We start from the raw sequence: 20,140 nt of genomic DNA, 5'->3' as shown, positions 1-20,140 counted from the left end.
CTCTCTCTCTCTCTCTCTCTCCTCTCTCTCTCTCTCTCTCTCTCTCTCTCTCTTCTCTCTCTCTCCCCCCACCTCCCTCCCTCTCCCTCTCTTCCTTTCCCCCTCTCCCCTTCTCCCTTCCTCCTTCTCCCTTTCTCTCTCTTTCTTCCTCTTCCTCTCCTCTTTCTCTTCCTCTCCCTCTCTCTCTCCCTCTCTGTCTCCTCTCTCCCCCAGTGGTTCTCAGTCTTGGTCAAATCCTATACCGGGCTTTTGAAATAGTGGGCGCTAGAGCACCGCCTTTGGCATCCAACAGACTCGAGAGGGGAGAGTTAAGGCTGATTGGAATGGGGGGGAGAGACAGAGAAGGGAGGGAGACGGGGAGAAAGAAACAACCCTCCAGTAGTTCAAGGGACAATTACTGAAGAAGGGAGGGGGGCAGAGAACTGCCTAGGAAAAAAATGGAGAGTTGCTTTGGGTTGGAATTTTTTGTGATTACATTTATTCCCAAATATAAAGAGAGTGAGACTTGCAGAGTGAAAATCTGGCAGTTTGGGTGAAGAGGGAATGGGAATTATTTTAGGGGTGGTGAGATTTCGATTTAGTATTAATGTATTTCCCTCCCCCAATCTCTGGACTCCTCTCTCTCTCTCTCTCTCTCTCTCTCTCTCTCTCTCTCTCTCTCTCTCTCTCTCTCTCTCTCTCCTCCCCATTTTTTCCCTTTTCTCTGTCTTCCCTCTCTCCTGCAGTTGACCTCACCCCTCCTGCCAGGAGCCAACCGAGCTGTGAGTCCCGGAGCCTGACTAGTTTGGCTGTTGGAACTTGGGATAGGGCTTAGAGTTGTGCTGTCAAAAGCGCCTTACTTTCTGTTTCGCTCTGCCTTGAGGAAATGCCCCAAGATTTCAACCGGGAACCCTGCCGGCGGGTCCCTCGGTGCCCCCCCTCCCGCCTTCCCAGGTTAGCCCAAGTTCCTGCCGACAAGTTCTGGCGTTTCTGTGGCGAAAGCTATCTCGTTCCCTTCTCCGCCATCTCTTTACCGACACTGCTCCCTAGCCCGGAAGTTTTGGAGGCAGTTTAAACAAAGCTGGGCTGTGTATTCGTGTGGTATCCGTACTTAGGCAGGTCCCCCCAGGATCGGAAGGCCGGAGAGTGGGGAAGCCGGGCAGGTGCGAGGGGAAGAAGGGCCGGGGCCAGGTGAGTCCGGCTCCTGCAGTCTGGGCTGCGCGCCCGGTTGGGGCGAAGGAGGCCCGGAGCTCTCACTTCGGCGCTGCCGCTTTCCCCGGCTGCTCTGGCCGGCTCCAGTGTCCAGGGCCTCGGCTCCTTTCTGCAGCTCCTCTGCCCGCCTGGAAGGGAAGCAGGTCCTTCCTGCTTCAGTTTTCCCTCTTGCCCCGGCCCTAAGGTCCTGGCCCCGGCGGCTGCCTTCTTCTGCGGCAGCGCGGCCTCGGAGGCTGCGCATCTCACCCGACTCAACTCCGACCCAATATCTGGTGGAACTTCTTCAGGATTTCTTGTTCCCTCTCGATTCCTCCCGGGCTTCCAGAGCAATGGGCTAAGCTCTCGGGGCAGAGAGCCCAGGGCTCTTGGACGCGGGTTGGGAGTTATTCGGGCGCTCTTCTCCCTGTGCTTTCTTCCTGCCTCCTTTCTCTGACAACCCTCCCCCCCTCGCCCGAGGGTGGGCAGAGCGCTGGGCCCCTGGATCCTTCATTTATAGAAAGCGGGCTTGGAAGAGGTCGCTTTTGTAAAGCACGGGGGCCGACGCTGGCCCCCGAGAGACCCTTGCCCAGATCCGGGAGTGTACGGCCCCGGCTTGGACGTAGCTGCAGAGGCAGTGACTGCAGCTGTGGAAAGGGGCCCGGGTTTAAAAAAGAAATAGCCTAAGAAATGTTCCTTCTCCCTGAGACCCTAAACCTCAGTAGGCTCCTAAGGCTGAAGAATGACCCTAGTCAGTATCCGATTTGATTAGTGCAGTGGCTGCTGCTGTTGCTTCTGCCGCCGCCGCCGCCGCCGGTCCGGGCCTGGGGTTTGGGCTGCAAGTGTCCGAAACAGAGCGAGCTGCAAAGAGATGGCCTACCTAGACCCAGCCATCCTGCCCCAGGCCGGTTTTATGGAGCTTCCTCGAGCTCCCTGGAGCCACTGGGACCCTTGGGCCCTTTTTCTGTGCTTGGTGACCAGCCCAGAGAAAGTGGGCTAAGGATCTCTGATAGAAGAAAGGTGTGTGTTCTCGTGCGTTTGTGTGTGGATGTGCCCGCGTTTGTTTGCGTGTTTATAATCTGCTTCCAGGGGATATTCTCAAGCTTTCTCCACTATAAGAAAAGCCAAATACTCCCGCAACCCAGATCTGTAAAGAGTGACTGTAGAGACAGATAAGTCAGCGAGAAGCTCACGGGCTTTCTTGGAAATATGTTCAAGGCTCAGACAATGTCCGGCGGAGAAAGGGGGTCTGGTGAGCGGGCAGGCGGCAGAGATCTGAGTCTAAGCACACTTTCCAGGCTGGCTGCAGCTAGCCCCTGAACCGGGGGAAGGGGCATTCTATGCTGGTAACTTTAACCTCAGTCTGTTCTCTAGGGCTGGAGACAGCAGTTTCTCTGGCTCTCTTCCCTTCTCTTCTCTTCTCTTCTCTTCTCTTCTCTTCTCTTCTCTTCTCTTCTCTTCTCTTCTCTTCTCTTCTCTTCTCTTCTCTTCTCTCTCTTCTCTCTCTCTCTCTCTCTCTCTCTCTCTCTCTCTCTCTCTCTCTCTCTCTCTCTCTCTCTCTCTCACACACACACACACACACACACACACACACACACATCCACGCGCGTGCACACACACACAGTAAAGGTACTGCCTGTCTTTGGTGGGACTAAGGTCTGATTAAGATCAGGTGTTTCATACAAGGCAAAAGCCCGCCGCTTTATGGGGTCTCTGCTGAGGATTTCAGGGATAGCTCTTGCGAACAGTAGCTCCGAGCTAAGGTTCGCCTCTCCCAGGAGTATTTCTGTGAACAAGCAGACTCCGGCCGCGTGAGCGCCTCGGTAGCGGGGGATACATTACCCAGACATACAAACACACGTCCCTGTTTACCGGTGCACACTCGCATCGCTTCTGGAGTCCCACACTGGGGCCCCTACTTCTACTTCTACCCGGACACTGGCCCGGCCTTTGGGGGCTCCACCTGAGTTATTCTGGAGGCGCTGAGAAAAAGCAAAGGGGCAGAGGCTAAGACAGGCACCGGGAGGGTACTGGCCACCTTCATTTCATACCCTCCCGTAGAAATCCAAGTCATTGGACACTATTTTGAGCAGATGTGGAAGTCTCCAGGGACCTAGCTCCATTATCTGATCTGGAGAGGGTTGAGCTAGGTAACTGAAAAAAGGAAAGAGAGCAGCTTGCTCTCCTCATGTGCCTATTGCTTCCTCTCCCTCCCCACCCCCAAGTCTGCACCTCCACTTCTCTAGTCTGGAACTGCTTCCACGTTGATGGAAGTGAATGGGCAGAAGTTGAAGAGACAAGGAAAGGGAAAGCGAGAAAGTGGATCACTAGTGGATGGGGATTACCATGGTGGCAAAATCCACAGCTTCCACATCTGCCAGTCCAGATAGAGGAGAGTTTCTGGGCATGTGTGCTGGGCCTGGGCCTATCCCCATCCGGGTCTTTTTGACCCTGCTGACCTCTGTCTTTAAACTCTTCAGATCCCGGTTTCCCTGGTGGGTTTTCCAAAAACTTCACCCCCAACCCCAATTCCTTTCTCCCAGAGAATTGAGGAAGTTTTCTGTTATCATTATTTATATTATTATAAGTAAGGGCTCCAGTTACAACAACTGAAAGGTTCTGAACAGACCCAAAAGCATCTGGATGCCCAGTCCGGGTTATCCACTGGAGGAGAGGGTGGGAGATTATTCCAAAGAATGGGCTTCAGCAGCTGGAATTTCATTTCTGTTTCAGAGAGGGAGACCCCATCTCTTGCAGTGCTCACTCCTCCGGAGCCTTCATGGTTTCCTGGGCCTCCTTTTCCCCAAAGGCCAGGCTCTTGGCCCCTGAAGCTTGAAACTCCTTCTCAGTTACCCACCATTGACATCTACTCATCACTTTTCTTATCCTTGAAATCACTTAGTCCAAGCTAGAAGTTTATTCTTCAGACTTCCAAAGCTGACCTATTTGACCCAACTCAGAGCCGGGATTTAGCTTCATCCTCCCCACCTTCTCGGTGGGAATAAAGATACAGGTTGCTCACTTCGTGACCTGTCTAGATCAGCTCCCAGTTACAGCTGTGATAACTTTGCCTGGTGGATCAGCTGTGTTGGGGTGGCTAGGGGAGGAGGAAAAAGAGGAGATCCCCACTTTTTGAGCCTTCTACCCAGATTTCAGATATTGCTTAGCTGGGACTTCCAGTTCCATATCCCTTGTAAGGAGAGAAGAGGTCCTGGCCTTCTAACCCCAACCCACATTCCCACGGGGCTAACCTTCTCCCCTTTACCCCCCAAGAGGTCTTTTTGAGACATTACAGTCCTGGGTGGGCTCCAGGGGAAAGGCTCCACTGATTCCTCTCCCTCTTTCTCTGGGTCCTTGGGACTGGCTGGCTCCCTGGGGCGCTTCCTAAACATTTCTCTGCAACCCTGTTGGTACCGGAGAACTTCTTCCGAATCGATTGGGGGGGGGCAGGGAACAGGCAGAGAAGGGAATTAGCTGTGGACAGAGCTTGTGTGTTTGTGTGCACGCGGGGTACACCGGTAGCGTTAGAAAACCTTAGTTGCAGACACATTAGGTCCCAGGAACCAAGGATGCAAAGATATTCCTTCTCCGGGAAAACTCTCCAAGCTACCTCTCCCTCTTAGCCACGAACCCCGAGTTGGATTGAGTTAGGCACCTTGTTTACCCGGGAATTCTGGGGTCACATGGATTTCCCCAACTGAGTGGAACTGCCCGCTCGCTTGTGGGCAACGGGCCGGCACTTTCCTCCTCTTCTTCCGACTATTTTTCTCTGCCCTTCTACCGAGCCTCTGAACGAGCTGCCCCTTGGCGGCGCCCCCCACCCCCTTCCCACCCAGCCCCGCTGCCTCCAGTAGCACCCGGGTCAGGGGGAGTTGCTGCCTGGCTCTGGTGGGCTGTGTCCCTCCGAGCACGGCTAGCCCCGCTTGGGGCGAAAGGACTCGCGATCAGCGGGACAGGCTGGGGGAACGGGACCCGGGACCAGAGGCCAGTGGAGGGGTAAAGAAGGAGGGACGGGCAGGGTCTTGGCCAGGGTGAAATCCAACACTTTATGCTACTTCTTCACTGCTTGTGCCCCGTTCCTAGCGTGAGACTGCAGCCACAGGACCTGCTATTAACAATCGCCACAAGCTCTTGCAATCTTTTTAAGATTTTTCCAAGCTTTGCAGAAGAGTGAATGAAGCTAAGGGAGCCCCCTTTTAGGGTAGCAGCAGTCTTCGAGGGTCAGTGCTTCTCCTATTAACCTCCTCTCCAGGTGGTATAGGAGAGCCCCAATAAGATACTACCCAGATGTTGCTAAGGAAGTATCTGGGACTAACTCCTATGAGTCAGGGTCTAGGGGAGTTAGAGCTTATGGAGAAACAACCACTGGGGGATCCTAAGGATCCGGAGTCTCCACCTCCTGGAACCCCAAATTCATGCCAGGCGTTTGCTTCTGAAGAAGAGAGAAACGGGGACGGTCTCCCTTCTTTCTGAACTTTAGTAGTAGAAAGAAAAAGGGGGAAGGAGGGGAAAAGGAAAACGATTCTGGGGTTCTCTCTCCAGTTCGAAGCACGCAGGGAGAATGGGGCAGGTGTCTGACCCTTAGGATATCTTGAGGTTATTTTTCAGTCTTCTTAATTCTATCTCCTTCGCTGGAGGGCACGGGACTTACACCCCACCCCCAGCCCAACTCGGACCGTTCCCCTAAACATAACCTTAATAATCTACTGACAGGAAACCCCATTCTGGATCACCCCAGGGAGGAATGGGATCCCCATCTGAGGGGGAGCTCTAGCGAATAACCTGGATCAGTGGGAATGAGGGATTGGTGACAAAATAGTTCTCCTCTCGTGCTTTTCTTTCCTGATGTGGTGCGTGGAAGGATCGGTGGCCAAGCGAATTTTTCTTTCTGTCCCTTTCAAAGAAAAGCCCCCAATTTTCCATTATAAAGGCAAAGTGGCGTTTCCGCATCTTAGATATATTTTTTTCCTCGAATTAAGCTTAGTGGTCGTAAACTGCAGCCTTCGGAAAGTGGGGGGAACAGAGAAGAGAGACTAGTTTGGGGGGAGGCGTTCTACCGGTAGGGACCGGAGCCGGAATTAGCTTTATGAATCGAGACTAACCCTCTTTCTTTCCTTCCCCCCCACCCCGCCCCAGCATCAGCTCTCCCCCCCCCAACCCCACCTCTAATCAGCCCCCTCGAGGGAGACCTGGCCAATATCTTTCCCTTTCTATTCGGTGCCTGGCCGCTATTAACCCCCTGTTTTATTCAATTAGGCAATTAAGGATCCTTGGGGGGCTCTGATCTGGTAATTAAGGTGATGTATAATTAGAGTTTCAACAAAAATTATCCAGGATTAAAAATCTTTTGAACAATTTAGGTGTGTTTTTTTTTAAATTTATTTCAAATAGCTCTAAATACAATTTATTAGGTTTTGACTCAATCTTGCCCAAGAAATCAGGGGCAGCATCCCGGTGACAGGCAGAGAAAAACAGAAACAACTAGGGTCTCCTTTATTCCTTTTTTTTCCTCCTTTTTCTTTTTTCTTCTTCCGATCCAAGAAAGGAACTTTCGAAAGTTAAGGAAATCTCGGTTATCGGGCGGCTCCGTGTTTCCTGGCATTTGTTCTTTCTCTGGCGGGTGGGCAGAGCGGGCTTCACCTGCCCAGGAAAGGAGACTCAGAAGAAAAAGTCTTCTGGGTGCGATGGAGGGGAGGGAGAGAGGAGGGTGTGGACCGGGACCGAGTTTTAGGATTTCGCCAAAACGGACTTAAAAACTGAGAGCGGGTAGGGGCTAGTGGGTACATCCCGGTCAATCTTGTTGAGATTTTTAGGCTTACAAGTTGCTGATCCCCGGAGCTTGCGTGTGTGTGTGTGTGTGTGTGTGTGTGTGTTGGGGGAGGTCGGGGGCTGGAACACGAATACACTGATCCACAGACGCGCGCGCGCACACAGAGGAATGGACACACACGCACACAAAGTCTACACTTCTACACGTCGAAATCCTTCGGGATTACAAGCGAAGTGAGCCTGGAGGGGGAAACATTTTGAGTGTAACTAGAGAATCAGCACTCGGATTCGTTACAGACTTACCGAGAGGAAGAAAAAGAAATAGGCAATTCCAACCCCCCCAACTTTCCTTTACCCCATCACACACACACACACACACACACACACACACACACACACACACACACTCACACTCACACTCACACTCACACACACTTAGTGAGGACTTCTGGCCTTCTCCTGCCTCCAGCTAGTCTCCAGGATCAGGGAAAAGATGTCAGTCCCCAGGGTCCTTTCCTGAGAGTCCAGTTCCTCAGCCCCGACGGGGCGGGCTTGGGCTAGGCGCCTGCTTTGCCTCTGCCAAAGCAGCTCAGCCGAGAGCCCCGAGTCGGTCCGGACGCCAGGCGCAGGCTTGCTTGCCCTTGGTCGCGGCGGAGATTGGCTCAGCGCATCGGGGAGAGAGCCCGCAGCCCAGGACGCAGGACTCGGGGTCCCGAAGCCCGTGCGCTGGCAGCCCGGGCTAAGTCGCCGGCCGCCGGCCGCAGTGTCCCGGCTAGCCGGGTTCCGAGCTCGCAGGGCTGCAGGAACAAGGCGCTCCCGGTCCACACCTGCTCACTCAGAGCCGCAGGTCTCCCGCTTGCTTCCTTTTTTCTCCACTTCCTAGCACCCAGGACCCAAGCTGACTCAACCTTCCCTCAGGAAAGAAGCTAAGAGAGGGCCCTGAGAACAGGCAGGGCTGGCTCTGACTAACAAATAAATCTCCGCGGTTTTACGCTTCTCACTGACTCGGCCCTGACAGCCCCGGTTCTCCTGGGACCGGCGACTTCCCCTGCCGGGCCCGAAGGGTAGGGAAAGGATGGGCACCACGGGGCCTGGGCGCACACGAAATTTGGGGGGAAGGGGGAGAGGAAGCGAGAGAGGGAAGGGCGACTAGGCAGGCAGCCGGGACCGCGGGATCAGGTGAAGGGCTAACCCCCGAAGGCAACAATAGCTTGCCTGTCCCCTGTGCCAAACGCCAATCTCAAAGCGCGTGGATCTCGCGGTCTGGGCAGGTCAGAATCGAGAGGGCCCTAGAGGTGAATGTGACTGAACAAGTCCCTGAGCTCCCAGAAGTTCATTACCACCGACAAAGCTTGCTCCCTCTGCCCTCTCGCAGACATGATCTCACTCTTCCCCACAATATCCTCGGAAAGCGTTGAGGGCAGCCATTGCCCAGTTTTCAAGGTGAGAAAACTCAGAAACAGAGAGGTCAGGTATGTTATCCAAGGCCACACAGCGAGTCATGGGAAAACCGGGTGTGTCAAACGAGGAAAGACTTCCAAAGGACTTCTAGCCACAAACACATCAAGGCCTTCCCCTAGGCTCAGACACAACTGGTGGTGTTTCACACTTCCAAGTTCAAACACACTTACCAACTCAAATTCTCTTCATATATTAGGTCTGCCTTAACTGCTCCCCCACCCCACCCCAAACACCTTTTTAAAGCGGAAAAAAAAATCCCCGACTGAAACATAATTGCAAAACTCGAGTGAACTTTATTTTGCAAGTTGAAATACTAGATCAACCTCTGGCATACTCTTTGAGATGTCCCAGACCTTTCTTTCTCCTTTTAGAACAAAGCAGAGCAGATTGGGGACCCCCAGCCCTCATTCTCCGTAGATTTCCCTCCCTTTCTTCTCTAATCCCTAAACTCCCACCTAGAATAAAAGAAGTGTTTGCTTCTGCTAGGTAGGAAAAGTGAAAGTGACCTTTAACCAGGGTTAGGTCTCTTGGGTTGGAACTTCTGCTCCCCTTGTCTAATAGTTGTATTTTGTGTGTGTGTGGGAGGGGGGATCAAAAGTATTAGAAACTTTTGTAGTTATTTACTCTGATTATTTTTTTCCCCTAATCATCTGACATTGTCTACGTCCTTTCCTAGTATTCAGTCAAACTTAGTCAGGGTTGGGAGCTCAGTGCTAACATTTCGGCTTTGGGTCCCACAGACAGAAGGTGCTATGACTGGCACCCTAGAAATCAGCGATTAGCTACTCATGGCTGATTTTCCATCCCTGCCACAGTTAGAGTTACTTCCAGAGGCCATCTTGAGGTCATTTCTGGCCCCATGTGAGAAAAATGCCCATAACCCTTTTGGACTGCCAACTCTTCTCTTTCTCTCTCCCAATTGCAGTCTTTCAAACAGGACATGGACGGGGTTTCTCCCAGCCCCCAAGGAACTTTAAAAGCAAAAGTCCCTCAAGTCTTTGAATCACAGAACATTCCAGTGGGTGCTTTCTCTCCACACCCCCTCCCCCAGTTCCCTCACCAAAATTCCAAGAGACAATACCCTGGCAATTTTGTGCCAATTTCATCATCATCTTCTGATAAAACTGTCAGTTCCATATTTGTATAATAGTTAACATTCTGTGGGAGGGAAATAGGAGGGGGGGGAGAGGGAAAGAAAGTCCCAGTCTGGTGAATGCTCTGCTTACTTTATATCCACTATAACTATTTCTGTCCATGAAAATTGGCTTAATTATATCAATGGAATGTTTCTTTTTCAATTCTGTATGCAATTAGTCCATCTTGCCGGCTGCAATTTATTTTAATAAAAAAATAAACCAGTGGTGTGTCGAGTTCCTCGTCCCCTGGGGACAAATGCGATTGGTGTGTTTAATTTCATTAGCTACAATGCGGCCTACTGGAAAAATGTATAAAATCAGCTTTCTACAGCTTAAACACTGGCATTTGGGACAAATCATTATTGCATTAGCTGTCACACTAGTAATTCTAGAATCTAAGGGAAAAAAATATATTATGGCTGTTTTTATAACCCTTTCACAAACGCCCTGCTCGAATAATTCATAATCATTTTGAAACATGACTTGGTCCGGGAGAATATTTTATCTCCTCTAAATAAGGTTATACATTATCACATGGCCATTCTGCATCTTGATTCATAAGCTGTTTCCAATTCTGAAAACAACTGCTTTCCAAAGTTGAGACAGAGAAAGTCTGTCTTCAGACAAATGTGATTAGTAGACAGTCATGCTTTCTACTGACAGAGAACTCAGTCCCGTCCAAGGTGGGAAGGGCCACTTAGGTAAACACTAGAGGTATCTTTAGAAGAAACTGAGCTTGATCTTGAAGGCAGCACGCCATTATAGAAACCATTCTGTTAATAAATGTATGATTTCTATTTCTGAGAGGGGATGAGGTAACATCATGGGAAGAAAAGCATTTCCAAAAGTAATAGAAGAGAAACACCAAACTCTGAACAAATAGAAATAATTAACAGGCAAGCACGCGCTCACATTTTATCTCTGTGCAACTCTGATTTTTTATTATGGTGGTGAAATGGAGCTGATAATTTCCAGTTCCCGAGTGGTTGTTGTTGTTGTTGTTATTTTGGTTGTGTAGGAGTTTTTCACTGGAAATAATGGAAGATTGCATTTCAGCCAAATGTGAGGAAGAGCAAAGGAAAATAAGGTTTAGAAAATCCTTTCATTCTCAGAGAAGCATTTTCCCCTAGGAGCACAATATTTCTTTGTAAAGGCCAGTACTTCTAAATTGGATTCTGAGTTATTGTCAAAAAATAATAATAATTGCTGGATCTGGACTGAAGATTTTAGATTTTATGTAGTGATAAAGATAGGTTTACCCTGGTTCTGTGATTATTTACTTTTAAATATTCTTCAAATCGCATGCTGATATCCAGTCCCCAGTACCCCTGATTGACATCATCTATTGATCAAATCAGTTCGCTATCTGAAAGGGTCCCTTAGACTTTTTAGTCTAAGATTTAGGCCCAATAATGGTTGCTGGCTGCCTATGGTCAGAGAAAAATCAATGCGGAAATGGAGATATCTATCTTCAGTACTTCTAGCATCCTCAGTAACAGGTCTCTGAATGACAACCTCTTGTGCCTTTCCATCACAGAAAGAACTCTCTTTGAACATATGTCTTCTGCTCTTTCCCGAGACCTAGTAAGAGGAAGGTGGTCATGAGAATATCTGGATTATTATCTTTGGGACTCCAGAAATAAATAGAAGGGAAATGGATAATTGAGGAAGAGGCAATTACCTGGTTAATTCAGAAAGAAAAAATTATACACTGCCTCCAACACAGTTTCTGGGCATTTCAGGCCAAATTAACATGTCCGCATACTCTCAGGAACCCTTCCTACCCTCCTCCTCATCTTTCTCCCATACTTCTATTGCTACCATTGTGCAGACTTAGCCTTGTAAGGTAATTTTTTTTCTGCTGATTTCTTTAAAATGGCTGGTTACTGATGATTAGTAGCATGGGGGCAGTGGGCAGAATGAGGGCTGGTGAATAAGGAGTCTGTATCCCTTTTCTCTTTCTGACATTAACTTAGTTGTGTGACATTGGACAAGTCAGTTTCCTTTATTCCGACTTGCATCCCTCCTCAGTGACATGTGGGGTTAGATTTAGACTCTAAAATCTCAATTTTCAAAGTAACACAAAAACTCTGTGACACCGTGGGATCAGAGGAGGAGGACAGAATATTAAGGGGGAAAAAGGCATCTCTCAAAGGCTCTTCTAAACTAGGCTCATTTTGTTTGTGTTCTGGCAGACAAACCAGGCCAGCCGGGCTACTTGGAGGCAGTGGTCCATATCGGGGAGGAAGGTTTGCTTTTTAGATGTTCAACCTCTTTCATTTTAGCCAGAGAGAAGAAGCAGCCTGGGGAAGGATGATGGGAAGGGATGCTAGCCATCAAATTGTTGCCCCTTTTATAAAGACAGGTGGCGTGTCGAGGGCATCAGCTCTCTGGACCTATTTTGTTTGCCATTTAATCTCATTTGCCCATGCCGTGAGGAATGAAGTCACTTTTCCTATTCGAGAGAGAATAACAACTCCAGAAAGACCATAGATACATCAAGTCTCTGCCTGCAGGACCAGCTTTCTGGGGCAGGGGAAAACCAAAACAAAATGCAGCAACAACCACAGCTTTCAATGGAGATCTCTGTAGGGATAGGACACCAAGTTGGGAAGATCTCCAGGAGTGGCCCTTTTTACAGTCTCTCTAGACCATTAGAAGAAACAATCCAAAATCAATCCTAGTCAAAGCAAGGAAAAAAAAAAACTTTTTTTTTTACATAATTAATCCCAAATCTTTTTTATTTTTTAAACCATTCTCCCAGATTCGTAGATAGTCCCAGCAAAACTCTGACCTTTTAGCCCTTTTCCTGTTTCCTTAGATCTGGAACTGCTGGGTGATCAATAGATTGCTAGAGTACTTGATGTTCTACCTGTGGGCACTAAGGCTAGATTTTTTTTCTTCTGGAGGAGAGATCTTATAGGAATCAAAAAATAAGAGTAATATTATAAATAATAACATCGTTTGCTAGCATTTATAAAGGGTTTTAAAGTATGTAAAATGTACTTATTTTATTTGATCTTTGAAGAAATGTTGTAAAGTAAATGCTATTGTTATCCTGATTTTATTGATAAAGAAAGAAATTGAGGTTAAATGGCTGTCCCCATGTCAGATAGCTAGTAAATAAGTGAGATAAGATATGAATTCCAAATCCAAATTCTTCCCTTAGAGGTGGTTAGGTAGCACGATGGTAAACTCTGGGCCTCAAATTAGGAAAATCTGAGTTCAAATTTGGCCTCAAAGACTTAATAGCTTTGTAATCCTGGGCAAATCACTTAAATTCTATCTGCCTCAATTTTGTCAGTTTATAAAAGGAGAATCATAGCACCTCCTTCGTAGGGTAATTGTGAGGACCAAATAGAGTAATATTTGTTTATAAAGTATCTGGCACACAGTAGGCACTTAATAAATGCCTGTAGTCTTCCTTCCTTATTTGATCCCAGTTCTAGAACTGGAGACCCTAGTACTATGGAATTCTAGATTTGAAATGAAAGAGACTTTCAAGGTCATTGAAACCCAACCTTTTTATTTCACATATGAGCCGCCAGAGATCCAGAGAAGCTGTCACTGGCCCAAAGTCACACAAGAAGCAAGGGACAGTCAAACTTCGGTCCTTCCTGATTCCAAATTGTACACAAATGTGTATTCTTGCATGTGCTTGCCTGAGTATTTACATGACCCTGCTCTATATGTATTTGTATGGCGGTGTTCTCACTCTACAATTTCAATCTCAAGTCAATCCTGGCTTGAAATTGGAGTCAGGGTCAGGAGGGTCTAGGGGTTGGGAACTGGGAACTGGTGAGGAAACCCCCACTCCAGTCCCCCTGGTGGCCAGTCCCACTTTTCAGTCCCTGCTGTTGGAAAGGAGAAGTAAACAGCCCTGGAAATCTTTGGGTCATTCTTGAAGATTTCATGCTTCCCCTCATCTCAATATCTCCTAGAATCAGTCTTCTTTAGGTGGGTTTTGCTCTCTAACATTTACCTTCATTTACAACTTTCTAGAGCTCGAGACCCTTGTGATTGGGGCTTCAGGGCTCTCCCATGCGAACCAAATTCAGTAAATCACACAAATTGCAGTAGTTAAGGTTCCTACCATGTCATAAAACAGCTTTAGCAAAAAAAAGGAAAGAAAATCCAGTTCTGTTCTTAAAAAGGACCAGTTTTGTTTTGTGCTATGTAGCCAGAACATGACATAAAGGACACGGTCGTTTGCTCATTATGTCATTTCATTTGAAAATTAGAAAATTGGTATACAATGATCTATTTTAAATCCCATTATGACATAAATGCAGGGGCATAAAGGCAGTGGCTGGGGATCTGTGTTTAAAGAGCAGTTAATGGCTTATGCAGACTTCAAATCACTTCAGCTGAGATAACTGTTTGTGTAGTCCTCAATATTGACTATTTTTCCTTTGTCTTTTTTGACTTTTTAACTATTCTCTTCCTTCTCGTTCTCACACTCTCCCCTCTTTTTTTCATTTCTTCCCCCTTTCTCAGTCCTCCCCTCCCCTCTTTTCCCCTCTATCCCTCTTTCTTTCACTCTGTTTTCTCTCTCCTCTCTTTTCTTCAATGTCTTTTCTGTTCTTCCTTCTCTCTCTCTCTCTTTCTCTCTGTATCTCTCTCTCTGTGTCTCTCTCTTATCTCAACCTCTCACTCCTCTCTCTCAACTTCTCTTTTCATCCATTTTCTCTTCCTCCGTTCTTCATTACATTGTTTATTATTTTCTTTTCTCATTCCTCTTTCTTCCTTCTTCCTCTCTGACTCTCATACCATATTATATGTTTTTCTTTCTTTCTTTCTTTCTTTCTTTCTTTCTTTCTTTCTTTCTTTCTTTCTTTCTTTCTTTCTTTCTTTCTTTTTTTCTTTCTTTCTTTCTTTCTTTCTTTCTTTCTTTCTTCTTTCTTTCTTCTTTCTTTCTTCTTCCTTCCTTCCTTCTCTCTCTCTCTCTCTCTCTGTATCTCTCTTATTTTCTCATAAAAATTTTTGTTCTTTATATCAAAGAGACTCTTGATTTGTCATAGGCTTAGGTTCTACTTACCTGGTTTATCCTTTTGAACCCAAGTAAGATAAAAAAAGAATTGTGCCCTCAAAGATGCTAGGGAAGAAGTTCTTGATCTGGAAAAAAGTGTCTCTAAGGAGAGACTTACTTAGGTTAGCCTACCCAGGGAGAAAGAAAGCTTTCTAGCCTAAAGAAGTCAGGCAGCTTTAAGTGTCCTAATATGGGACATGGACAACTCACTGCTTGACAGAGCCTCCCATCAAACACTACATCTACAGTGTTGTGCTGGCTCTCTCCAACCAAACTCCTCTAGCATGAGGATCTGCAAAAGGAGAGAGCACTTGTTTCATCTTTCTTCCCCCATCCCTCAGCTAGAGAAAATGGATTCTTGCCCATCAAATGAAATAATATTTACAAAGTGCTTAGCCCAGCTCCTGTAATCACTGCATCAAAGATTATTGTCTTCTTCTTCTCCTCTCTTCCTCTCCTTTATGTTACTAGACTCAGATATTCGGAGGACCCTCTACTCTGTCTTTGCCAAATTAACAGGTAAAACCAGGGGAAGAGAAGCTTACCTGTCTTTTCAGTGGATCTAAAGGAAAGTTTGGGGCTTCTCAATTTTTTCAGTGTTATAAATTCTGGGTTGGCATTGTATACCAATGAGACAGGATGGGCTGTGGAATGAACTCAGTAACTCTTTCTGGTGACACACTTCAATCCACACACCTATATTCAAAAGATGGAAGGCTATAGTCTATCTGAATTTGAATTTACATAATAGACTCTGAATGCCCTCTTCTATTTCAACCTCTGAGGGAAAGGGCCCTACATTTTAAAATATATTTATTAATGGGTATCTGATCAATGGAGCAGAACTGCCCTTTCAGAGGGATCCAGGCATATCGAAGCCATAAAACCTTTAGACCAAATCTGAAAATCACATTCACTGGAGAAGCTCAAATGATTCTCTTAGGAAGGCCACTGAAGTCAAATAAGCATCCTTAGAAGTCTCTGAGAAAGCATGGGCCATTTTTCATCCTGCTCTCATCCCACATCACTTAAGAACAAAGATTTAGAGCTAGTAGGGATGAAAGGTCATCTGGTTCAATGCCCTCATTTAATGGAGAAAGAATCTGAAGCTCAAAGAGAATGGGTGAGTTAAAGTGACACCCTTAGAGTTGAGTAATGGAGTCAGGATTTGAATCTGGTCCCTTGGATTTCAAACCCAATGCTCCTTCCACCATTCCATGCTTTCGTCCCCCCAAGGTGAAACGAGGCTATCACTGTAACATTGTGTATCCTTCAGGTCTCAGTTTAGTCATCTGTGAAATTTAAAAAGTTGGGCTAGATGGCCGTTTAGTTTCCTCTCTTTAAATATTGCTTCCTAGGGAGGATGCTCCAGGTGGAACATCCATGAAGAAGCAATTTTCCAACTTCAAAGGTTTCCCCCCCATTTATAGATTTTCTTTCTTCAGTCTCTGGAAGAAATAAGCTGATGAGGTCAGCTTCGAAATGGTTTTGTGTGCTGAGGGGCTCAGGATCTCGAGCTGGAGTCTTGATGGCTGATGCCCTTCCTTCCCTGACATGTTGTCTATACCCATGCATTGGTAGGAATAAGCCCATTTAGCTGTGCACTTCTGGATCTTTTGTTTGTTTATAGGGCATATTTCATGCTACTTAAATGTTAAACCACAGGGGTTTCATATGTAATATATCTGACTATTAGCATGGAATAGAGTGCCGTGCTGTTGGGGTGCTGGGGAAGTTCCTTTTGTGTAAGGAGCCTGTAAAGTATTCTGGATTAATTGATGCCATCAAATGTGGCTGTTGTTTAATTGTTTTTCAGTGTGTCCAACTCTTCATGAGCCCATTTGGGGGTTTCTTGGAATGGATACTGGAATGGTTTGCCTTGTTCTTCTCCAGCCCATTTTATAAATGAGGGAACTGAGGCAAACAGGGTAAAGTTACACAGATAGTAAGTGTATGAGCCAGATTTGAATTCAGAAAGATGAGTTTTGCTCTATCCATGACACTATTAGCTACTCATGTTGTTTAATCGTCAGCTCTATATAGGGTTACATCCAGGATGCGATTATTGAAATGTACATCCATGCACAGATATGTGTGATCATGCATCCCTTTGAAAAGGACCACTGCTCCAGGAGTAGGCAGGACCTACCACTCCACAGTCCCTTTTGGGAGAATTTGTGGACTCTGCTGCAAATACTTAGTAAGCTTGTGGCCCCTGGACACAGCCAAGTGAATTTGATTCTTTTTCTTTTCTTCTTCTTCTTTTTATTTTTGTTTTTTGGTCAGTGAAACACTAATTTATGTCATGAGAAAGTGAGAAGTGTGGGAGGGATCTATTGAATTTACTTTGTGGAGATTTCAAGATTTGTCTGGGTGGAGTTTTACTGTACAGTGGTGTTTCCATGTCCATGTGAACAGCACACAGACAACGAATGCTCTCTGAATGATAGCATCATCCTTCATTTCATTTGCTTAAACTACATAAAGCCCAGCCTAATTGGACTTCTCAAAGAAATGTAGCAACATTTTCTTTCTTTCTCTTTCCTTTTTTTTTTGCTTCTCTTCTCTTCTCCCTCTCTTCTTTCCTTTCCTTTCCTTTCCTTTTCCTTTTCCTTTTCCTTTCTTTTCTTTTCTTTTTTGCTTTCCTTTGCTTTGCATTGTTTTCCATATCTCCTGAGACAAAATATACATACACACATAAATGAGCAAAAATAATCTATTTTTAAAAATCTATTGTTACACTGTAGGTAATATTCCACCCCCATCATCCACTATTTCTCCAGTAAGAAAAGGGAGATATGTTTTTGTTACATAAACCAAGATTACTTAATAATAAAATAATAATAACTAACAATAACATAGGACAAGTAGATGGTATAGTGAATAGAGCAATTGGACCTAAAGTCAGGAAGACATGAGTTCAAAGCTTGCTTTAGACACCTACTAACTGTATGGCCCTGAGCAAATCATTTCATGTTATTTACCTTAGTTTCCACATCTGTAAAATGAACTAGAGAAGAAAGTGGAAAACCATACCAATCTGTTGCCAAGAAAATCCCAAATGGGATCACAGAGAGTTGAAAATTACTGAACACTGAACAACAAAAATATTGATGTAGTACAGTGTTAATAAATATCATTTTACCCTCACAGCAATCCTAGGAGGTAGATGCTATTATTATCCCCATCCTACAGTTGAGGAAACTGAGTGAATGATCTGCTTAGAATCACACAGGTAATAAGTGTTTGAGACTAGATTTGAACTCATCTTTCTTACCAAGTCCAGAGCTATGTCTCTAGCAACATCTAGCCAGTTATTGTTTACTAAAAGTTTGGCTGCCTTTTTTTGGTTCTTTTTGTTTACATTATTAGGTGCATAATCATGTCATATATATATACATATATATATATATATATACATACATATATATGTGTATATATATATTCTGTTTCTTCTTATTTTGCTCTTTATCAGGGCAGCCTGGGTTGGAATGGGGGCTGAATTTAGCAGCACAGCATCTGAATCCAAATTCCAGCTTTTCTACTCGCTACCTCTATGTTCTTGGCAAGTCACTAGCAATTTTTTCAGACTAATTCCCTTTTATATAAAAGAAAAAAATATTGGACTGATTAAATACTAAGGTCTCTCTCTATGATTTAATCTTATGATCTTAAATCTTCAAAATCTTTCTCTGAATGCCTCATTTTCCCACTTGTTAGGACACAATAATATTGCAATACAATTGTATGGCATAATTTATTCAGCCATTCCCATATACACACATAAGTAGATAGATAGATAGATAGATAGATAGATAGATAGATTTTTTTGCATATAGAAGGGTGTGGGGCAGAATCAGAATTTAGTTCTTCCAAATTGTTTTATATAGATTGCTTCTGTGACTAGCAACATGCTGTTAATATCACTTGGCTCTGGCCATGGTTAAGATGGTGATTCAAATAATATCAAATCATGCTGATATCAAACCCCAATCTTAGCCAAAACTGCAATGGGCTGACCAAGGGTATTCTCTGCTTATAGAAATGGAGAAGAAAGGATTAATAATAATAGCTAATATTGATGCTTTCAAAACATTTTATCGATGCTATCTCATTTGATTTTTACAACCATATTGTGAGGTAGAGGCTATTCCAAGAGCTGTTTTACAGCTTAAAGAAACTGAGTCTGAGAGATGATTAAATAATTTTCCTAGGATTACTTGGCTAGAAAGTATTGGAGGCTTGATTCAGGTCCATGTATTTCTGACTCCAAGTCCAGAGAGCTAACTGTTGTATCTCACTGATACTCATGAATGTGTGTTGTCTTTAATAGACAACCCCTGAAACAAGAAATGAAGAGGGGGAGGGGGAAGAGTACTGTTTGGATAATCTTGTGCCCCAGAGCTCACATTTAGGGAGAAAAAAAAATAGGCCTTCTTGAAAAATTACAGAATTATCGTCCTGGTGTCAGATTCCCAGATAATGATGTGTCTGTGTGTGAAAATATTAAATTGCAATAACATTTAGGGTGAGTGCCTTTCTGAATAGAGTATTCAGTTCCCAGCCTGGGCTAAGCAGAAAGCTAGTGAGTGACGGGCTACAAATGGTGTCAAAGCACATTGGGAGAATTTATAACCAGACTTTGTCTTCCCCATCCCCAGATCTATCTCTATATAACTGATCACTTCCCTTCTCCCCTTTATTAAAGAAACAGTAAAGCTAAAAGTTAACTGTTTGTTTAGTTAACTGTTTGTTTAGTATGCTATCCAAAGAAAGAGCTATGAAAAATGGATTTAAAAATTTTTTGTTTTATTTTTATTTTGACTTGAAAAGATTCTAGTCCCTGAGAACAGCTTGTTTTTATATGAGACTTAGAGAGAGAGAGAGAGAGAGAGAGAGAGAGAGAGAGAGAGAGAGAGAGAGAGAGAGAGAGAGAGAAAGATTCAGAGATAGAAAGATCCATATCTTGGAAAACAGAATTGCAGTAGTTCTATAGATAATACTAAAAAGTATCAAAAAGTCTAATATATTCATTTTACTTTTCACCAAATGCTTCATTTTTCAAGTCAAGAAGAGAAAAACTTCTCAAGATCATACAGCTCAAATTAGGATTTGAACCTAAAACCTCTGAACCTGAATTCTTGAAAACCTAGGTTCAAACATTTTTTTAGCATTGTACAAGCACTGCTTGCAGGAGTTAAAGGACCTTGATTGCAATTTAGTTTCTGACATCTACTTACCACCTGGAATTATTCATTCCTTTATACCTCCTTGTTTCCTTATCACTTAAAATGGAGAGGAGGAGACTAAATGGTCCATTACAGGGTGATCTATTACCCTTACTGTCTATATGGTCCTGGGCAAGCAATCCCTCAGAGCCTCGGGCTAACTCCAAGAGCAAATTACTTGTATGAATTAGTGGAGAAAGTTTTCCAAAGTGGGAAGTTTCCATTGTGGTGAAATCACAGGGGTCTGTTTCTTCCTCCCCAGAAAATAGAATGTATTAGGTTGTCTTTTTAAAGCTTTTGGTGTATTCTTTTATCTTCAATCTTTAGCCTCATGTAAGAAAATTAAATAA

The sequence above is a fragment of the Antechinus flavipes genome, chromosome 3 (genome assembly GCF_016432865.1).
Source record: "Antechinus flavipes isolate AdamAnt ecotype Samford, QLD, Australia chromosome 3, AdamAnt_v2, whole genome shotgun sequence".
In the NCBI taxonomy this organism is placed as follows: Eukaryota; Metazoa; Chordata; class Mammalia; order Dasyuromorphia; family Dasyuridae; genus Antechinus; species Antechinus flavipes.
Note: the sequence above shows the minus strand (reverse complement) of the source record.